This window comes from Wyeomyia smithii, chromosome 1 (genome assembly GCF_029784165.1).
Source record: "Wyeomyia smithii strain HCP4-BCI-WySm-NY-G18 chromosome 1, ASM2978416v1, whole genome shotgun sequence".
Classification (NCBI taxonomy): domain Eukaryota; kingdom Metazoa; phylum Arthropoda; class Insecta; order Diptera; family Culicidae; genus Wyeomyia; species Wyeomyia smithii.
The window spans coordinates 47,406,569-47,426,417 of record NC_073694.1 but is presented as its reverse complement, the minus strand read 5'-3'; the positions used below and the strand labels follow the sequence as shown (position 1 = coordinate 47,426,417).

The window sequence follows — 19,849 nt, the reverse complement described above, 5'->3', positions numbered from 1 at the left end:
TATCGTTTTTCTTTTACTGTTGGTAATCAGGTAGGGGAAGCCGGTTTGTCGAACAGATGTTTTTGTTTACATCGGACACTGCTGAAGTGAAGTGCTTGCTGATGCAAAAACATGCTGAGAAAAAAGAGAACCTAGCCAGAACTTTCCGTTCGGTCGTCCACATCTGCGTCACTACCCGCGGCGGTTTTGTTTCCTGTTTGTCTGATGGCTAATGGTGATAGTTTTACGCGTTCTGTTTCTGTTGCTGCAGTGCAGTCGCTTCTGGCAGTGATTTATGTATCGATTCAGTTGCTTTTGACAATGCCGAGAGTAAACACGTGAGAAAGGAAGCCCCGTTTTGTGAACGAAAGTGATTCATGTTGCTTATGTTGAGTGTTGTTTCAGTTCAGGGATACCAAATGTGTAGATTTGTCTGAAAAACGCAGATTTTTGGAGTCCGTGTGCAGATATTTATTGATTTGCAGATATTTGCAGTTTTTCCAGGGTTTCTGCAGATTTTTGTCAGAGTCTCCTCATATTTGCGCAGATTTTGTTAAATTGTGCGCAGATATTTACAGACTTGCCTGCGCGAGCGAAATTTTTTCGGATCACGATAGAATTTTTTAAGATTTCGAGCAAATTTTTCCGGTTTTTCGAGCAGTTGCAGACATTTTTCAAAAACATCTGGCATCTCTGTTTCAGTTTCTTGTGCACTGTGACAGCGTTACTCTTTGTGTGAAGAACCGTGTGTTTTTATGTTACTGAATACGAAATTATAAACAGTACGAAGGATAGCAGAACATTTAATTAGTGTGGTGTGTAAAAACAATCTGTAAGTGTTGTCTTATTTCTATAGGATATTTTGTAGGCCCACGGAATTAGATTGGTTTTTGCCGTATTACCTGTTAGTAAACACTTGATTCAGATTTGTTTGGACGGTTTGGACCAGTCTGGTTTTTATAGCAAGAAAGATATTTTTTGCAACGTTATAACAAAACTAGCATTTCAGGGTTGTTGCATTCATCACATACGGCTTCCGTGGGTTGGGTACGAACTGACAAAATTTTGATAGTTTCTTTTCGTTGCTGAATTATTGATACTAAATGGATTAGTGGCTAATTTTTATTTTCATTATTTGTTTCTTTATCTTGGCCTAATGGGTATACACAGGCCTTAGACGCGCCTATGCTTTTGCACTGGGTTGTATGTGACTTTTTTTGTGGCTCCATTCCCATTTCGAACCCACTGTGGTTCCAATATATTGCTTGTTATTTTTCGGTCATTGAAAAATGGCGTACAACTTGTAAGAAAGTGTTGTTAAGAATTAATATTTTATATTTATTTACAATTAAATACGTACCTACAAAATTTTATGATATTGCTCATGCTCATGCTCATACTTTCTCCTACACCGGAAACTTTAATAACGAATATATTTCCCAGTTAATTGCCACATTTATGTAACTACGGAGTCTTTTCACTAAGTGACGTTTCCATCCAAGTTGTTACGAATAACCTCGGCAATACCTTTTTTTACCAATTTTTAGTCCTACCTGCGAAAACCATGTATACACTCAAATATAATTGCCGATAACTCAACAGCTGATAAACCTAGATCAGTTTTCGGCAGAATTTTCAAGAATTTCGGTAAACGAAATTTCAATACTTGGTGCAACCCATGCTTAAAATACTAATATTTTAGTAAAAATTAACCGTCATTAACCGAGAAACTTTTCGTGACCTTGGAGGGAGAACTTATATTGCGTTGCACGCAATTATTAGCCATGACAAAAATTGCATTCCAACATATTGAAATATTTCAATTTTTTTCGCGAAATCGATTGAATTTTCAAAAAAAAAAACGATATTTCACGAAGATTTAGGGCGTGCGGTTACTTCGTCTATATCGAAGTTAGGCGCCCGAGTTTGAAAATCTAGTAATTCAACCAGGGAAAAGTGGTCAGGTTTTGAGCGCCTATTTTCCTGTCATTTATAATCAGGTTTTCGAGGTTTTGGCATCAATCGATCAGAAATTCTTTTGCGGTTAAATTGATGTAACAAAAACAAGCTATTGTTTGAGATAAACTTTTGAAAAATTGGTAATTAATATCAATTGTATAAATCATACCGCGCAGCCAATCACTACCTCTCTTTCCAAGCACAGTCGACACTAACGGATACAATCGATTTGATTTTGTTGTTATTGTTGTTGTCACTTTCTGTTTCCGATGTTTATTTACGTTCCATGTCATTCCATTTTCTACTTAGCCCCTCCTTCTTTCTAACTAACTGACGAAGCCTTCATATAAAAGGTATCATTCGAACATTTCATCCCATCAGTTTCATTACTAAACCGTAACGGTTACATACGGACGCTAGATGTTGCAGCTGAAAGGAGGAAAGAAAAAATAGTACCGGTTATCTCGTGCCGGTTTCACCCGTAATGCGGGTGGCTGTTAGTAGTACATGGCTACTGAAAAATACTAAAATGGCTGAAATTCTGGACGGACTAACCAGTAAACAAGAATAATCGGCAACTGGTACCTTTTGGTGCCTCGAAGTTTTGTAAAAGAAGCGTTGCAATTCCCTCTACTATTTGTTTTAATGGAATATAAGAATACGGTAGTCAACGTCATGCGGTCGTGTCTTGAAAACCACCCTCCTACTATTTTCGACATAATTTTTCTTTATCCCTACACCTACGCACCGACAAAGGACAAATCCGATGGAGTCAAAGATGAGTTTTATGACAAACTTGAGCGAATCTATGACGAGTGCTTAAAACATGACGTAAAAGTCGTCATCAGAGTCGCAAACGCACAGGTAGGGAGGAAGGAATTCTTCGTCCGGTCATTGAAAGACATAGCCTCTACTCGTCAAAAAATGAGAACGGCGTGAGACTGAAAAACTATGTAGCTCTTATTTTCCACGTTTGAATATTCGGAAACACACCTGGAGGCATCCAAATGGAGCAGCCTGCTCCCAGATCGATCACGTACTGATTAACGGTCGGCACTTTCCGGACGTTACTAATGTCAGGTCTCTTCGGGGACCAAACATTGACTCTGATGATTATCTCGTCGTTTGTAAGACTTGCGCACGGTTGTCGGACGTGCTGAAATCTCGCACAGAGAGGACGACGCGTTTCAAAATTCAGCGGTTGAAAGCTGATGGCAGCAGAATACGCCAGAGAGCTGGATTAACGGATCGCAGAACAGCAGGAGGAAGGAGTGGAAGACATAAATGGGCTGTGGAGCAGTATCCACGGCGCCATCGAAACGACTGCGAGAGAGGATGTAGGTAGTACCTACTAGGTACGACGCGTGGAAGATAGCGTAATGGATGGTTCAATGCTGAGTGCCAGAGAGCGACAGACGAGAAGAACCGTGCCAGGAGCCGCATGCTCACTGCGGCTACGCGTCAAAACAGAGGTACAGGGTGGCCAAGAGCTGCCGAAAAAAGAACCCACCGTCGGAAAAAGCGCGAGTACGAGGAGCAGGTGCTCGCCAGCGCAGAGGACAACTATGTTCAAAGTCAGAAGCAGAAATTTCGATCATGTGTAATGACAAAGACGGCAACCTGCTTACTGATAAATCGACGGTTGCAGCTAGATGGAAGGAGCATTTTCAGGCGCTATTGAACGGTGAGGAGCTGGATGAGCAGAGCAGGAACATGATGACGATTGCGAGTGACGAACAAGCTGTGGAGCCACCAACACAGGAGGAGATGAAAAGGCGATAAGTGCGCTGAAAAACGGCAAGGCCGCTGGGAAGGACGGTATCCCGACCGAACTTCTAATAGCGGGAAGAGAGCGGCTGTACTATGCGATACATCAGATAATACTTAGGATCTGGGCGGATGAATAAATTCCGAACGACTGGTTGGAAGGCCTCATATGCCCTATCTATAAGAAGGGTCATCGATTAGATTATTGCAAAAAGTTGAGCATTAAGTTGCTCAACTCCGCATATAAAGTGCATTCCCGTATCATGTTCTTCAGATTGACACCGTTAACGAAATCCTTTGTTGGCGAATATCAGGCTGGTTTTCGACAGGGGCATTCCACGACGGATCAAATCTTCACCCTGCGACAGATCCTCGATAAGTTCCGAGAGTACAACTTACCGACTCACCATCTATTTGTGGATTTCAAGGCGGCATACGACTCGGTGAAAAGAAACGAGCTGTGGCAGATCATGCTGGAACACGTTTTCTCGACGCTGAAGGGATCGAAATCTTGTGTGCGAATAGCTGGCGAGACATCAGCCGCGTTCGTAACGTTGAACGGACTGAAGCAGAGGCATGCGCTCTCTAACTTACTATTTAACATCGCCCTTGAAGGTGCATTACGAAGAGCAAACGGGGAAAGAAACGGTACAATCATCACGAAATCTTACATGCCTTTTGGTTTTGCTGACGACACCGATATCTCGGTATCAACCGTAATGCCGTGGAGGAGGCAAAGAAAGAAGCAGCAAGATTGGGACTTGCCGTTAACTCTGCCAAAACGAAGTACATGGTAGCTGGCAGAGAGCGTGGGAGTTTCCGTGCTGAGGTGGAGATAGATGGTGAACTATTTGAAGTGACAACGATATGACAACGATATGAGCCGCCAAGTGAAACGACGAGTTGCAGCAGCGAACAGGGCCTTCTACGGACTACGTAACCAGCTAAGATCCCGTAGATTCCAAACTCGCAAAACGCTATCCTCAGACACCTCGCCGGAGATGGTCCTAAGCACACGTCATTCGAAAACGGCCAGTGCTTGCAATGATCGAGCATTGTCAATGTTTTGTGACGTGTTTTGTTTATACATCAAGGTCTTGTGGTGTCCGTAGTAGGCACGACTTCCAGCTACGATACGTCTGCGGATATCTGTAGCAGTTGTTGCAGTTGTCTGACGTTACCAATGATCCGAGGTACGCAAATTTGTTAACCACCTTGAACTCATCTCCGTCGATTACTATGCTACTGCAAGCCGTACTTGGTCTTCGACGAATTCACCTTTAATCCTACCCTTTCTGTTTCGGGTTTTCAGCTTAGTATACTGTTCAGACACCGGCTGGAACGCAAAGTCCACGTCGTCAGTGAAACAGATGAACTGGCTGGATTCATTACACCTTTAAGCGCAATGTTGAACAGGAGGCAGGACAGACCGTCGCCTTGTTGAAATCAAATAGGCATTCGAAATCTTCTCACAGCACTGTGCACTATTCATCGTGGTCTTGATCGACGAAAAATAAGAGCACTGTAGGCTGCATCGAGAGTCGTGATCGCTCGGTAGTTCTCACATTCCAACGTGTCGTCCTTCTTATATATTACTCCCTCCTTCCACTCATCCGGTAGCTGTTCTGTATCTCAGATTATCAGCTGGTGCAGCCAGGAAGCCAAGCTTTCAGGGTCCGGTTAGATAAGCTCCTCAGCGATGCCATCTTTACTACCTGATTTGTTGTTCTTGAGCTGCTTAATAGAATCCTTAACTTCACTTATCGCGGGGAGCGGTATGTCTTTCTCATCTGATATGCTGACGAAGTTGTTCCTTCTGCACCCTTGGTCCTCTACCTCTGCATCACCTGTCGATCACTCACGTTCATTCATCAAGATTCTTCCATCCTAGTCCATATTTTGGCTCACGACACAAAGCCCGCGCGGGAGTTTCTTGAAGAGTTTATGTGTTTCCTGAGAATGGAGCATCTGTGCTTTTTTTCCTCACACCAGCTCTTCCAGGCTCTTTTTGTACCGGAAAAGATAGGTCTGCTGTCTTCGTTTCTGTTTATATAGCATCACGTTTTGACGGGTGTTTTGCTGCAGCACCAATAACCATACTGTATTCTTCTCATTAGAACTGTCTGATACTTTTCCTCGAACCAGCCGTTGCGTCGATTTCTTCTCGATGAACCCAATAGTATCTTCAGCTGCGCTGCTATTGGCTGCTTTAACACTAGTCCAGTAGTCCTCCAGAGGGGCTTCGATGAACTCTCCCTCATCTGGCAACGCTGCCTCAAGGCTTTGCATGGCTTTGGCGATCTTTGGCGCATTTTTACCATCGACGTTTGCGTCATGATAGGTTCGGAGGTCAATTATATCCGAGAAGTGCCTTCCGGCAAGCGCAAACGGTTCGGTCTGTTGTGGTGGGTAAACTTGAATGACTTGTCAAAGCTACCTTGGATCGAGTCATGTGTCACGTGTGGGTCTCAGGGAATCACTCGAATCCCTTTGAAGCGCACAGTGCGTTAACACAGAGATAGATTACCCTAGTAACAATATTAGTTTTATTAAAGTTTTATAGCGCTTAATACAGCCAAACAGCGTTACTTGGGTATCCTGCACATTGTTCAGCATTGCTCTTAACAGGGTAATCCAACGAGCGTGCATCGAAACGAGAGGCACGATTTTCAGCGAAGGTAGTCAACTCATACACTGAAAAAACTGCGCACGCTCCATCCAAGTGTTTCATCAATTGGATATTAAAAGACTCCACATTGTTATTAGAAGATTTGTTTTTATCGAATTCAATCATTTTTCACTTTCGTTTCAAGTTGTCGCACACATCAACTTACATCCATGAGCGCCACCTTTTTCACATATGATTCCAACATTCCTTTCAAGTGAATTACACTTGAATCTGCCCCACTGTTTATGTTCATGTTATGTTATGTTTTATGTTCATCACAGTGATTATCATGTGCGAAACACTTTCAGTTGATTTGTTTTATTTTTATATGTCAAATGAAGTGCCGTTTGTGCTGAAATGTAGAAAAATGGCGAAAGATGAGAAGTCAGCAGGTGTCATATGGCTTAGAAGTTCGACGATTTTCCGGACTGCATCTGTAAGTTTTGGCAAGGTAAGTGATTTAGGTCACGTAAAAGAATCGAATTCTAATTTTATTTCGTTCTTCCAGCACAAGATCACAAAGATTCTGATGAAAGCATCTTTACGCTAGAGGCAAGTATTTGTTTACTAATTAAAATTAAATTCAATTAATTAAATTCTTTGTTTGCTTTACAGGCTTCTTCAACAGAGAAGTAAAGATTATATTTGGCGATGAATTATTATAGTAAAAAAAATAAATTTTAAATTTCATAAATAAAATAAAGTTATGTAATATGCAATCACTTCCATGTAAAACTATTTTCATTTTAAAATCGAAGAAAAGACATTCGAAGCTCGGTGAACATTCATTTGAGATTCAAAATCCAAACACTTTATGTCTATATGTCATATCACGAGAATTGAAAGTGTTTTCCTTTTGAAAATGAGGTGTTGCACGATAAATAATTCTTAAGTGTTTCGCATATGAATTCTATATGTTTGGACCAGTAGGGCGAAATCAAGTGCCAAACACTTTATAGTGTCGTGTCGATTTCTTTGAGTGTAGGATTCGCAAACGACCTCGACGTTAGAAATTAATGTCGTAGACTAAGTTATTCACAACATCGCGTGAAAGAAGCTTGGACTTCCGTTGTTTAAAGTGAAAACATCTCATACCTGTCTACCATTTTGATTCATAACTTAAAGTTTTTACTTTGAAGTTTTTATTTGCAAATAAGACTTTTTCATTTGTTACAATAGCTATGTTTGCTTGAAGATTATATATGCGCTATCAATGGCATCCATCGTTCAGTAGCACTCAGCAGTGAAAGTTCTCAATAATCAGGCACTTCAAACGAGTGTCTTTATTTTTCCACCTTTGATTGTTGACAACCAAACTTGATTCTCAGTTACTGCCTATACCCTTCTAAGAACCACCGATAGAAGTGGTTTTCATAAAATGATCCGTTACGGCCGGCGATCCGCTCAGTATCAGGTTATTTCTACTGCACTAAACACGTAATTGTTACAATCTACGATATTCAGGTTCAGTTACAAGTTGCAAACATTATTTAGCAAACGACAAACTTACTCGTCGCTCGATGTCAGTAGTGTATGTTATGTGAAGACATAAGGTATGTGATTTATCGTTACGTGATTTCCTAATGAATTAATAAAAAGGTCTTTTGTCCATTTAAAAACTGCAATTGCATTCACTCAGTGTTGAACGCGAAGCCTTACGAAAGGTGAAGAAAAAACGCATACATTTACTTGAACCAATAATTGTGGCCAAACCTCTGAGAGCAATCTCGAAGGAGGTAGTGCATGCACACCTCACGAGTGCATGTAGCTTGCAACATCGAGCTCAATACCACCCAACAATTATCATCTCCAAAGCCTCCATACCTGTCTCTGCTTACCTTCTAAGTACATTGAACATGCTTGAACGTAAATTTAAACACGTTGACCGTCACGTCGATGACCTGCAATGCAGCGTGTCTGTGAGCTAGTAATACCCGCGTGTTGCACAATCACAACGGCAATGTGCTCCTTTTTAAAGATAATAACTTGTACTGTACTGCAACTACACTGTATTCAGGCAAAAAGACCATGAAAACAAGTTAAAAATAAAATGCACAATGGAAGGTGGCTGACCCCCAATCAACGATCAGGTCGCATACTTAATGTGATAATTGGAAGAATTATAATCGTATGGGGCAGTGTCAAAAAAAAATCTCCGCCGAAACCAGTATCTATCTGTGTAAATATAAAACCTGCTAACGAATGAACAAAAAACTGGAAATATTTCAACTGAAGCCGTTCGCTATAACAAGCCCTGATGCTGCGTAAATATTCGATCCAAACTTCCGCGTTGTCCAATAGCTCCTCTGCTCAAGCACGGAAGTCTAGAAGCGTCAGTGACATCGCATTTTTCCACACTGAATGAATGAACAAGGCACTTGGGAAATAAAAAACCGCCGTTTGCTGTTCATTCTATCAGCGGATGTAAACTGGCCTTTGTCAGTGAAAATTATGATTCAAAAATCTCAAACATAAGTGTGAAAAATGAATGGGATCAAAATGGTGTTATTGGTTTTTTTACAATTATTCAAAACGAAGCTCCCTTCAGCCACTTCTATTGTAATACTTCTACAGTTGTGCTATATGTACAGTCTTTGAGAAAATAATAAATACACTTGCAGTGTTGGATAATTATTCGTATTTGCGCACTGATTTTTATTGTTGTATGATGTTATGTTACGTCATTATGATCCGCAGATACTCTTTTTAAAAGAGGCACGGAGAAATGACTGGAGAAATTTCTTTGTCGGTGATTCCGAAAAATTGTTGCGTGTGTTAGTGTTTTTAAAGTGGCGACAAAAATAAATACACAATTGAAATATATATACAAAACAATCCAAATTAGCATTATTTTTCTACATATCGTTGGCAAAGTGACCTTTAACGTTACAAAACTCACTTTGAAAATTTTGTGGCTTGTCCTTTGTTTTGTAAAACCATATTCAATCTTCCGGGTATGTTTACCACCAAGTTTTCACGAGTAGAAGCTTAACTAGCATTTCACGCTGCCTGCTCGACGTTCCATAAGTCTGTTTTATTCTTTGGATGATGCTTTGCAACCTAGACTTTCCCAATCTTCCATAGAATTTCTAAAGGATTCAAATTAAAATTCTGCGCTGGTCAAACTAATCATTTTATATTTTCGTTTAAAAATCATCTTCGTGTTTTCAATGCTGTATGTTTAGGATCGTTACTCTCCAACGAAGAAGCATGTTTTCTTTGGTATACGGAAGCATTGCGCTACGTAAAACATCTACACAGTCGTTAGTATTCATTGTCTATGTTATAAAATCAATGGGTTCCATACCAGCATCAGAAAACAGTATTACACCGTTTCGTGGTCACTTCCAAATTTTACTACTTTCGTGGTTAATTGTGCGTTGAAGGCAGTATTCACCGGTCTTCTTACCAGCTGCTGACCGTTTGAACCAAAAAGGTTAAATTTCGACTCATCCGACCAAAACACGATGTGCCATTTAGTTGCACCCTAGTCTAAAAACTTGTTAGAAAATTCAGTTCTTGCCAAAATGTTTCGCTTTTGAAGTAGATAAAAGTTTCATGTGTACCTAGGTGGTCGATTTTGCTTCCATATACCGAAGAAAACATGCCACTTTGCTGGATCTCTATGCAGTATAACGATCCTAAACATACAGTAATGAAAACACGAGGATGATTTTCAAACGAAAATATAAAATTATTAGTTTGACCAGCGCAGATTCCTAATTTAAATCCTTTAGAAATTCTATGAAAGATTGGGAAAGTCTAGGTTGCAAAGCATCATCCAAAGAATAAAACAGACTTATGGAACGTCGGACAGGCAGCGTAAATGCTAGTTCAGTTTTTTTTAATAGGGGGGGGGGGGGTGTTTGTAATTATTTATTTATGTACTAAAATATCTATTCAGAACTAGTATTGTGTGTTCTGCCACAAATGGTGACATTTCAACACTATTATATATATTTGTACGCTTTTTAGTATTATTGAATGTTATTAGCTTTCGCAGTTAAGATAATGTAATTGTAGGAAAATTATTAAACCTACTTGTCAAGAAAAAAAAAGGAATAAAACGAAACTTAAAATAAACTTAAAACTATATTACTGACTATAAAGTGAGCTAATCGTTGCAATTGAGGATTGCAACGATTTTTGTCGGAATTTGTTGATAATTTGGCTTGACATATTTTCTAATATTTCTACATAAGTGAGCCTATGTAGCTCGTTCGTGCTAAACCAGGGAGGACGCTTCAAAATCATTTTCAAAAGTTTATTCTGAATCCTTTGAATTATCTTCTTCCTGGTTGCACAACAACTTGTCCAGATGGGAACTGCATATAACATTGCTGGTCTAAATATTTGTTTGTAAATTAACAGTTTATTCTTGAGACAAAGTCTAGAATTCCTGTTGATAAGAGGATATAAACACTTGATATACTTATTGCACTTTGACTGGATATTTTCAATGTGCTCCTTGAAAGTAAGATTCATATCATAAATTAGCCCTAAGTATTTAACTTGATCAGACCAATTTAAGACCACACCGTTCATCTTAATAACGTGGTTATGGGTGGGTTTGAGAAATGAAACTCTTGGCTTATGAGGAAAAATAATTAACTGTGTTTTAGAAGCATTAGGGGAAATCTTCCATTTTTGTAAGTATGAAGAAAATATCTCTAAACTTTTTGAAGCCGACTGCATATAACACGTGGCTTTTTCCTTTTGCGGAAATGCTTGTATCGTCACAAAACAGAGATTTTCCACAACCTGGTGGTAAATCAGGAAGATCAGAAGTAAAAATGTTATATAAGATTGGGCCCAAGATACTCCTCTGAGGCACACCAGCTCTAACAGGCAATCTACTAGATTTACCATTTAGATAGTTAACCTGGAAAGTGCGGTCAGTTAAATAACTTTGTATCATTTTTGTGAGGTAAAGCGGAAAACTGAAATTTGACATTTTAGCTATTAAACCTTGATGCCAAACACTGTCGAATGCCTTTTCTATATCTAGAAGAGCAGCTCCAGTCGAAAAGCCTTCAGAATTATTAGCTCGAATCATATTTGTTACTCTAAGTAACTGATGAGTAGTGGAATGCCCATGGCGAAAACCAAACTGCTCATTTGCAAAAATTGAGTTCTCATTAATATGTGTTATCATTCTATTAAGAATTATTCTTTCAAAAGGTTTGCTAATAGAGGAAAGTAAACTAACTGGTCGATAACTTGATGCCTCAGCTGGATTCTTTTCGGGTTTTAAAATTGGAGTGATTTTGGCATTTTTCCATTTCGTAGGAAAATGTGCTAGTAGAAAGCATCTGTTAAAAATTTTTACCAAGAAATTTAAAGAGTTTTCGGGAAGTCTTTTGATGAGGATATAGAAAATCCCATCATCTCCTGGTGCTTTCATGTTCTTGAGTTTTTTGAGAATGGTTCGCACCTCATTCAAGTTTGTCTCCAATACATCTTCGGAAAGAAATTCTTGGGTGGTGATCTGAACATACTTACTTTACATTCAAATTGGAGTTATGAACACTCTTAAACTGCTGAGCAAGTTTTTGAGATTTTTGTTCATTCGTTAGAAAAATGCAATCACCATCTTTAAGGGCTGGAATGGGCTTCGAGGGTTTCTTAAGAACCTTCGAAAGCTTCCAGAAAGGTTTTGAATAAGGTTTTAGTTGTTCAACTTCTCTCATGAAATTCTCATTTCGCAAAAGAGTGAATCTATGTTTAATTTCCTTTTGTAATTCTTGAAAAATAATTTTCAAAGCAGGATCACGAGATCTTTGGTATTCCCTTAGGAACTGATAAATTCCGGGCATTGAGTATGAAGCTGCTAAAATTTTCTAATGCTCTGTCAATGTCAGCACTATTTTGTAAAATAATATCATCATTCAAATTTTCCTCGATCGTAGAACGATATCTATCCCAATTAGTCTTGTGATAATTTAACACAGATCTAGTGGGATTTAAAATAGTTTCATGGGAAATAGAAAATGTTATGGGAAGATGATCAGAATCAAAGTCAGCATGAGTTAATAAATCACGTCATGACGGCTTTGATTTGTTAGAACCAAATCAATTGTAGATGGATTCCTAATAGAAGAATAACATGTAGGACCATTTGGAAATAAAACTGAATAAAATCCAGCCGAGCAATCATTAAACAAAATTTTTCCATTAGAATTGCTTTGAGCATTATTCCAAGATCGATGTTTCGCATTAAAATCACCGATGATTAAAAATTTAGATTTATTTCTTGTGAGTTTTTGCAAATCTCCCTTGAAATAATTTTTTCGCTCACCAGTGCATTGAAAAGGCAAAAACACTGCGGCTATAAATAAAATGCCAATACTTGTTTCAATTTCAATTCTCAAACTCTCGATAACTTTGGTTTCAAGATGGGGTAAAACACGATGTTTTATTCGACGGTGGATAACTATTGCAACTCCACCACCGGCAACATCAATTCTATCAAACCTATGAACTATAAAATTTGGGTTCTTTTTTAGTTTAATATTTGGCTTTAAAAGCGTTTCAGTCACAACTGCAATATGCACATCGTGGACTGTTAAAAAATTGAAAAATTCATCCTCTTTCGCTTCTAAAGAGCGAGCATTCCAATCTAGAAAATTTACAGCATTATTTAAAATCATTGCTGAATTTCAATTCCATAACAAAATTAGTTGTAAATTTTATACCTTCTTGAACAGCCTTGTACATCGAGTTACAGTTCAACAAAACGGACATTAGCTGCAGCATGGATTGTTGTAGGTATTCAATCTTTTCGGGAGTTGGATTACCTAAATCAGTACTGGCTGACTTTTCAGCACCAAACACGAATGGTTTGTTACTGTTTGAATTTGAAATATTACCTGAAAGGACACTGGCATATGAATAGCCTGGTGTTGCCTGAACAGGATTATTTTTCTGAAATTTGTTATCTGAATTTAAATTATTACCTACAGACACACCTGCTAATGAAAGTGCTGGTGATGCCTGAACAGTACTGAAAGTCTTTTGATTACCCACATTGACAACAGGTTGTTTAGAATTCCTACGTTGTCTAGAAGCAATAATTTTTGACCTTACAGGACAATTAAAGAAATTAGATTTGTGATTTCCCCCACAATTTACACATTTGAAACTATTAGTGATCTCTTTCACGGGGCAGATATCTTTCGTGTGACTAGTGTCACCACAAATCATACATTTTGCAGCCATATGGCAGTTTCGAGTTCCATGACCATAGGCTTTACAATTCCGACATTGCGTAAGATTATGGATTCCTCCATGTCTCTTGAAATTTTCCCACTTTATTCGCACGTTGAATAAAACACGTGCTTTTTCTAAACATTTTAAATTATGTACTTTGGTACGATCAAAATGTACTAAGTAATTTTCCTGGTGTATCCCAGTTTGAAAAATTTTGGCATTTGCCTTTCGTTTCATCAAAATTACTTGGTTGGGGGCAAAACCAAGTGATTCTGACAAACAATCTTTGATTTCATCAATACTTTGATCATTTGAGAGACCTTTCAACACAGCCTTAAACGGTCTCTCGTTTTTAGCATCAAAAGAGTAAAAGAGATGTATAAAATCTTTTCAGTCAAATACTGTAAAAGATGTTTATGGCCATCAAAAGATTCCGCCAAAATAAAATAAATTCCAGGCATAACTGGACAACTTCACTACACTTTCACTTCACTATAGAATTTAAGTAGAAATATCTCAAACCAAATTAATTAACTAAACACTCGTTAACTTTAAAAACAAATTTATTACTTTGCCTTTCAACAGGTAGTCTTTAAAAAAGATTGCCTGTTGAAAGCGAAAAACAAAATTTTAATATCTCTCGGTAGTCTAAGACTTAGCCTCGAGCTGTTGGTAAAATGCGACCGTACTGTAGGACAGTTCAAGTCGATCTGATGCTAGTTCAGCTTATACTCGTGAAAACCTGGGGGTAAACATTCCACGAAGATTAAATATGGCTTTACAAAACAAAAAACAGGCCACAAAATTTTGAAAGTGAGTTTTGTAACGTAAAAAATCACTTTGCTAACAATATGTAGAGAAATAAAGCTAATTTGGATTGTTTTGTATATATATTTCAATAGTGTATTTATTTTTGTCGCCACTTTAAAAACACTAACTCACGCAAAAAATTTTCGGAATCACCGACAAAGAATGTTCTCCAGTTATTTCTCCGTTCTTCTTTCAAAAAGAGTGTCTGCAGATCTTAATGACGTAACATAACATCATACAACAATTAAAATCACTGCGCAAATACGAAAAATCATCCAACATTGCAAGTGTATTTATTTTTTTCTCCATGACTGTATATCGTGAGTAATTTTTTGTCATTATAGTAGGAGTTAATCTGTAGTCTTTTTCTGCCGCTCTTCGATTTGAATTGGCGCACTACTTTTTGATTCCCCTAAAAGGTAAACGAACTACGCTCAAGATAAAGCCTACTTATTCCATTAGGACAAACAAGATATCTCTCAATAACGATCCTAACCTGATTTACGTTGACCTCCTTTTGTTGTGACGCCTAAGATCACTAAATCATAACCAAAAACAAAACCGCCATTCTACTGTGGTGATAAGTGCGCCATATTAGGGTGTCTAATAACGGCCAGGTTAGGTTAGGATTATGCTAGAGGTTGCTGTCAGAAAAAAAGTTACCACTGATTGTTTTCAATTCATCAACATTCCATTGTATGCTTTCGAACAACTTTTACCTTGGTCTGTTTAATTGCATCGATTAATTTGATGGGTTTCGATTGATTTTACGTTGGTTTCGCTGTGAAGATCGAGTTCTTGCTTTTACTCTTCAAAGAGTATTTGTTCCGCCCCATACCAAGGACTTGGTTTGAAGCTATATTTTTCCTAAACATATTGTTAAGGCTAGATAAACTCAAAGCTACTACTAGTTCTAACAGTGTTTCGACGAAACATTGAGACTTATTATATCTGTTCGTTTCATTGATAAATTGTGAATTCGTATGCATACTCAAAGATGTGTTAAGTTAAAGGCGAAGGCATTTTTGACGCTCATGATGAATAGGGTTGTTTAAGGAAAGTAGTAATTTACAATTAGAAAAATACAAATAATACAAACGAACGAGAAGCCTTAATTACTTAATTGAACCGAACAAATCATAACAATTCCTATTACACATTACTAACAGTGTTGAGAAGTCACCATTTGTAGCCACACATGCAGCAAAGATGCAGAGTTTACAAGCAGACCAGCCTATAAAAACGCATTTTCAACGACAAGGGCTTTTGGTTCTGCTCGTTAGTAGGTTTCATAGAAACCAGTTGAACGGATATTGGATCTGGTTGTATTCACCTATTGATTTGATAATTAGGTACTAATAGGGGCTGACCAAGTTCGTGAACTTGAAGTTTTGTTGGTTTATAAATAACTTACATATATTATACCAATAAAACTACTATTAATTTGAATAGCTAACTGGATAGTTTTTACAATAGCTAAGAATTTATTGGTCTACGATTGGTTGAACTCGAAAATGGATTTATGTCTCTTTTGATTATTTAATTTTTAATCAAATCACACAAAAAATTTGCCGAATGAGCGATTTCGCTGAATATATAGTTTAGGCATGATATTAAACATGTACCCAATTTAAAAGAAACTAATGCAATTATATATAGCCAGTATAGCTCAAGCTCTTCAGCTCCGCTAAGAGGACCTTTACCACCATATCTCAGGTGCTGCCCCCGTAAAGTTCTCTAAAAATCTGGTCACGTATAAAAGAAATAGAAATTATCTGTAAACACTGGACTGGTAGCGACTTTCCAAAGCCTTAAGCACTATTTTGAGCCTCGTCAGTAAAAGTTACTTGCTACTTAACTATATTTCCATCTGACCTAGCTTCACCCCATATCTCTCAAAACATTTACCTTTCTCATTATCATTATTTATTTACCCAACCAACCATCCCCCTTCCTCCACTCAACTCAATCGTAAGTTGTTTTTACTCAGACTAAATCATTTCAATGGCGGGTGAGGTGGTACTTCTCATTTGATTTCTATCGACGTTAACAGTATGAGGTCGAGCGTCGTCATGCAGTAGAATCACTATTTCGTTCCTCTGCTCGTACTGTTGCCGTTGTTCATGCCGTTCTGGACCTATTCGCATCAATTGAAGTCGATACCGTTCTCCAGCGATAATTTCGTTCAGATTTCATCGTTCATAAAAAATAAAAACGATCAAGTTTCCAGTCGCCAGTGGCGTAGACTGGGGATTGTTTTATAGGGTTGAAACCCTTCTCTTTTTCAATAGTGTGTTTCAAGTGTTTCTCAACAAAAAATATCTTTGTTCAAAATTCAAGTTAGCAAAAGCGAAGCTAAACTGTTTCAATTACTAGTGGGAATTTTAGCAGGAATCAGTTCAAGTCTGATCCTTTTTAGTACATTTAGGTAAAAATAACAGGAGGGTTGTGTGCAAAGCCACAACCGCAAGGTTGAAGTAGAATACTTTTACAAGAAAAATAACCCGGCTGCTTGCGTGTCAGTCATTTTTTCTAGTAAATAAACGTTGACTAACTGCCCCTGTTTACATAGTTGACGTGAGAGCCAAAATGACCAAAATGCACTTTTTCGTTGATTCAGCTTCCTTTCTTTAAGATACATACGCTACGAACGAAAAGAAAACTATTTTGTTCTAAAACTTTTGAGAAATATTGGAAAAACGTTTTGGCGTAACTGCCAATTGGTTGCAAAAACTGGCGTCATTCCTTACAAGGTGCAATTGTCTATGTTAAGTCGTTTTACTTGACTGTCTAACTACTGTCTGTTTGTCTAAGTTACGTCGTTTAATTCGACAAATATTCCATGGAAAAGGGAAAAGGAGAAAGGGGGATTGAATTCTTGTATTGTATAATAATATTTTTACAAACACTCAGCCTCCGAAAGATCTAAAGTCACCGTGTTCTTTCCCCCTACTAGTGGATATTTGCATCAGATGAAATAATTAAATCGTGTGTGTAAATTACGGTGGGTAAATTCAATCGATTTTCCAGAACGTTTTTATGGTTCTATTTGGGGTCCCAAACAATCCTGACACTACCGGAAGTGGATTGATCGATAGCTCTCTAGGAAGAAACATGCGAAAAAGTTTTCCTATACTAATTTTCATACAAATTCATGTACATGGATATGTAATGCACCAATCAGAGGCACGAATAATCCATATTCGGCAGGTTCAGCATTGTCTGGAAGCCTAAATTGAACCAAAAAAAATTTTTTTGGCTCTGTGCTGTCATATTTTGCATTTTTCCTTGTTGCGATTACCCACCTTAGCGTAAATTTAAGTCTTTATGAATGTGTTTGTGTGTGTATGTGTGCGTGTTTGTTTGTGTGTTTGTGCGTTTTTGTCTAACTGAAACTGCCGATGGACAATAACTGACGTTTGACCGAAACACGATTGATAAAACTGAATCAACTGCGAGGCAGAGTGGGAAGTAGTCGAGTTTTAACGCCAAGCTATGCGAACAATCTGCGATAAAAATGCATGTTTATTCGCATAAACTGGCGTAGCGGTTTTCCTGGATCAATTACCACGGGCAGACTCGTTTAATCCATGAAGCCTCTATTCGAACATCAATCTTCATAAAATTGACAGACTATTTTGTTGAAATTGTATCTCAATATAATTATTTGGGTTAAAATAACAAAAACGCGTTTTTCTCGCAATGATGATGTTGGTTGCTACGTCAACTATGTAAACAGGGGCAGTAAACAGATCAATCGAATTTTGCGCTTCAACAAGGATTGACCATTTTCAATAATATAGTAAGTTGCTTGTCATGGTTGGGGCTTGACAATTTTTAAATTTTGAGATTAAATTGTTTCGGATGTCGTGCTCATGACTGAAGGAAAAGATAATTCAGTACGTTCTGAGACACGGAAATGAAGTAAAATATAGAACTTTTCCAAATTTAAAAATGTAAATTAACTCAAGAGAAAACATTAACGCTTTATTCATCAGGTTTTTATTTCATCCTGAAAAGGACAATTTGTTGTTCAATTTAGTATCGGATAAGATGCCGATTACAACTTTGCGTTATCACTGACAGTGCAAACAAAGTATTCGTGGTGATAAAGTAAACAGTGAAATGCTGATACAACACTCAAAACTAGACGGCTCACGTGTTGTCAAAATGAGTCAACTTTTCATTGGATGCATTTACTAGTGCCCACTATCGCACAGAGACTGCATTTCACTAAAGTGTCTCACTGCATCAGCCGCTATTGATGCTGAGATCCGCTGCAACTAGTGCGCTATCCATAGCCATGCCACAGTTGTGGCCGCTATACGCTGCCATTGGTATCCACTGTCCCTGCATCAGCTGGCAACTAGTGCGCTATCCATTGCTACGTCACAGCTGTGGCCGCTTTCCGCCATCGTTGGTATCCACTGCACTGCTAGTGCTGCTGCTAAGGGAGGACGACTGCTGTTGTCGCTGTCTAGAACTATTATGAGCGGCTTCGGCTGAAACAGGCTCTTTTATAGGCAAAATAGCATGTTAAAAATTGCAAGGTATATGATTCTGTCGACCGTGCTTGGGAAGCAATCATATAACGACCAATCAGAGGTCGAATTTTTCGTTTTGACAAGGCTTGACTATTTTCAATAGTACAATAGTGTGAATAATAAAACTACAATTATCTTCTTTTGGGAAGAATCTTAGAAGATTTTCCACACAGTACCAAAAAATGAAATTTACACATAATACAAATGAAAGCACATAGCGGTTTCTAGCACATAAAGTGAAAAACTTATATAATTTCACACCGTTAATAATGCACAATACAGAATCGTTTTAAACCATGTAAATTTGTACGTTAAGTGATATAAACTTAAAGCTTTGAATATAAATATGCATGCAAATTAACAATATAATCATTTACATTGCATGTGAATATCATGCCACACGGAATATTACATGGTTTCTAATGCTCCATTTATGTGCATTTAAAGAAATGTAAATTTTTTTACTGTGCAATCTATTACTGCAAGGACGAAGGAAATCCATCGAATACTAACCGATTTATTAACATTTGAAATTGGACATATTTTTCACTTTTTTCGGTTTTAGATTTTCATTTCACATCCCTGTGTAGCCGAACTTTCTGAGAGAAGTATTCTACTTCAAAAAGTCGTAACTTAAATTAGTTTAAAATAAATTTGAATAGTCAGGGAAAAAAATTAAGAACATCAGGGAAAATCAGGGAATTTATTTCTGTAAATTGAGTCGCCACCCTGAAACAGTTGGCTGTGAAGTCTGTGTATAATAAACAGAAGGTCGAGTTCCGAATCGGAATGAAGCACCAAGGCTTTGCTTTTCAATAGGGTTCTGCCTTTACTGTTTGCTAATGAAACACTTGGGAAAAACATTACCTTCGAATTTCGTTCAGCGGCCAGTCTCAAAAATTTCGTCTTTTCG

At 38.0% G+C, this 19,849-nt stretch overlaps 1 protein-coding gene across 5 annotated transcripts in view; it reads left to right on the top strand.

Moving 5' to 3' along the window:
* The first annotated feature begins 48 nt into the window (after nt 1–48).
* Nucleotides 49–19,849, top strand: part of LOC129718575 (neutral ceramidase) — a 47,490-nt gene continuing 27,689 nt past the window's right edge. The window contains exons 1-2 of one of the 5 annotated variants that reach the window (XM_055669474.1): nt 49–317; nt 682–811. The gene's annotated coding sequence lies outside the window, so the exon portion shown is untranslated. Of the gene's footprint in view, nt 368–681; nt 812–7,786; nt 7,927–19,849 lie in introns of those variants that run through there. The other 4 variants (XM_055669472.1, XM_055669473.1, XM_055669475.1 and 1 more) reach the window with 4 other exon arrangements.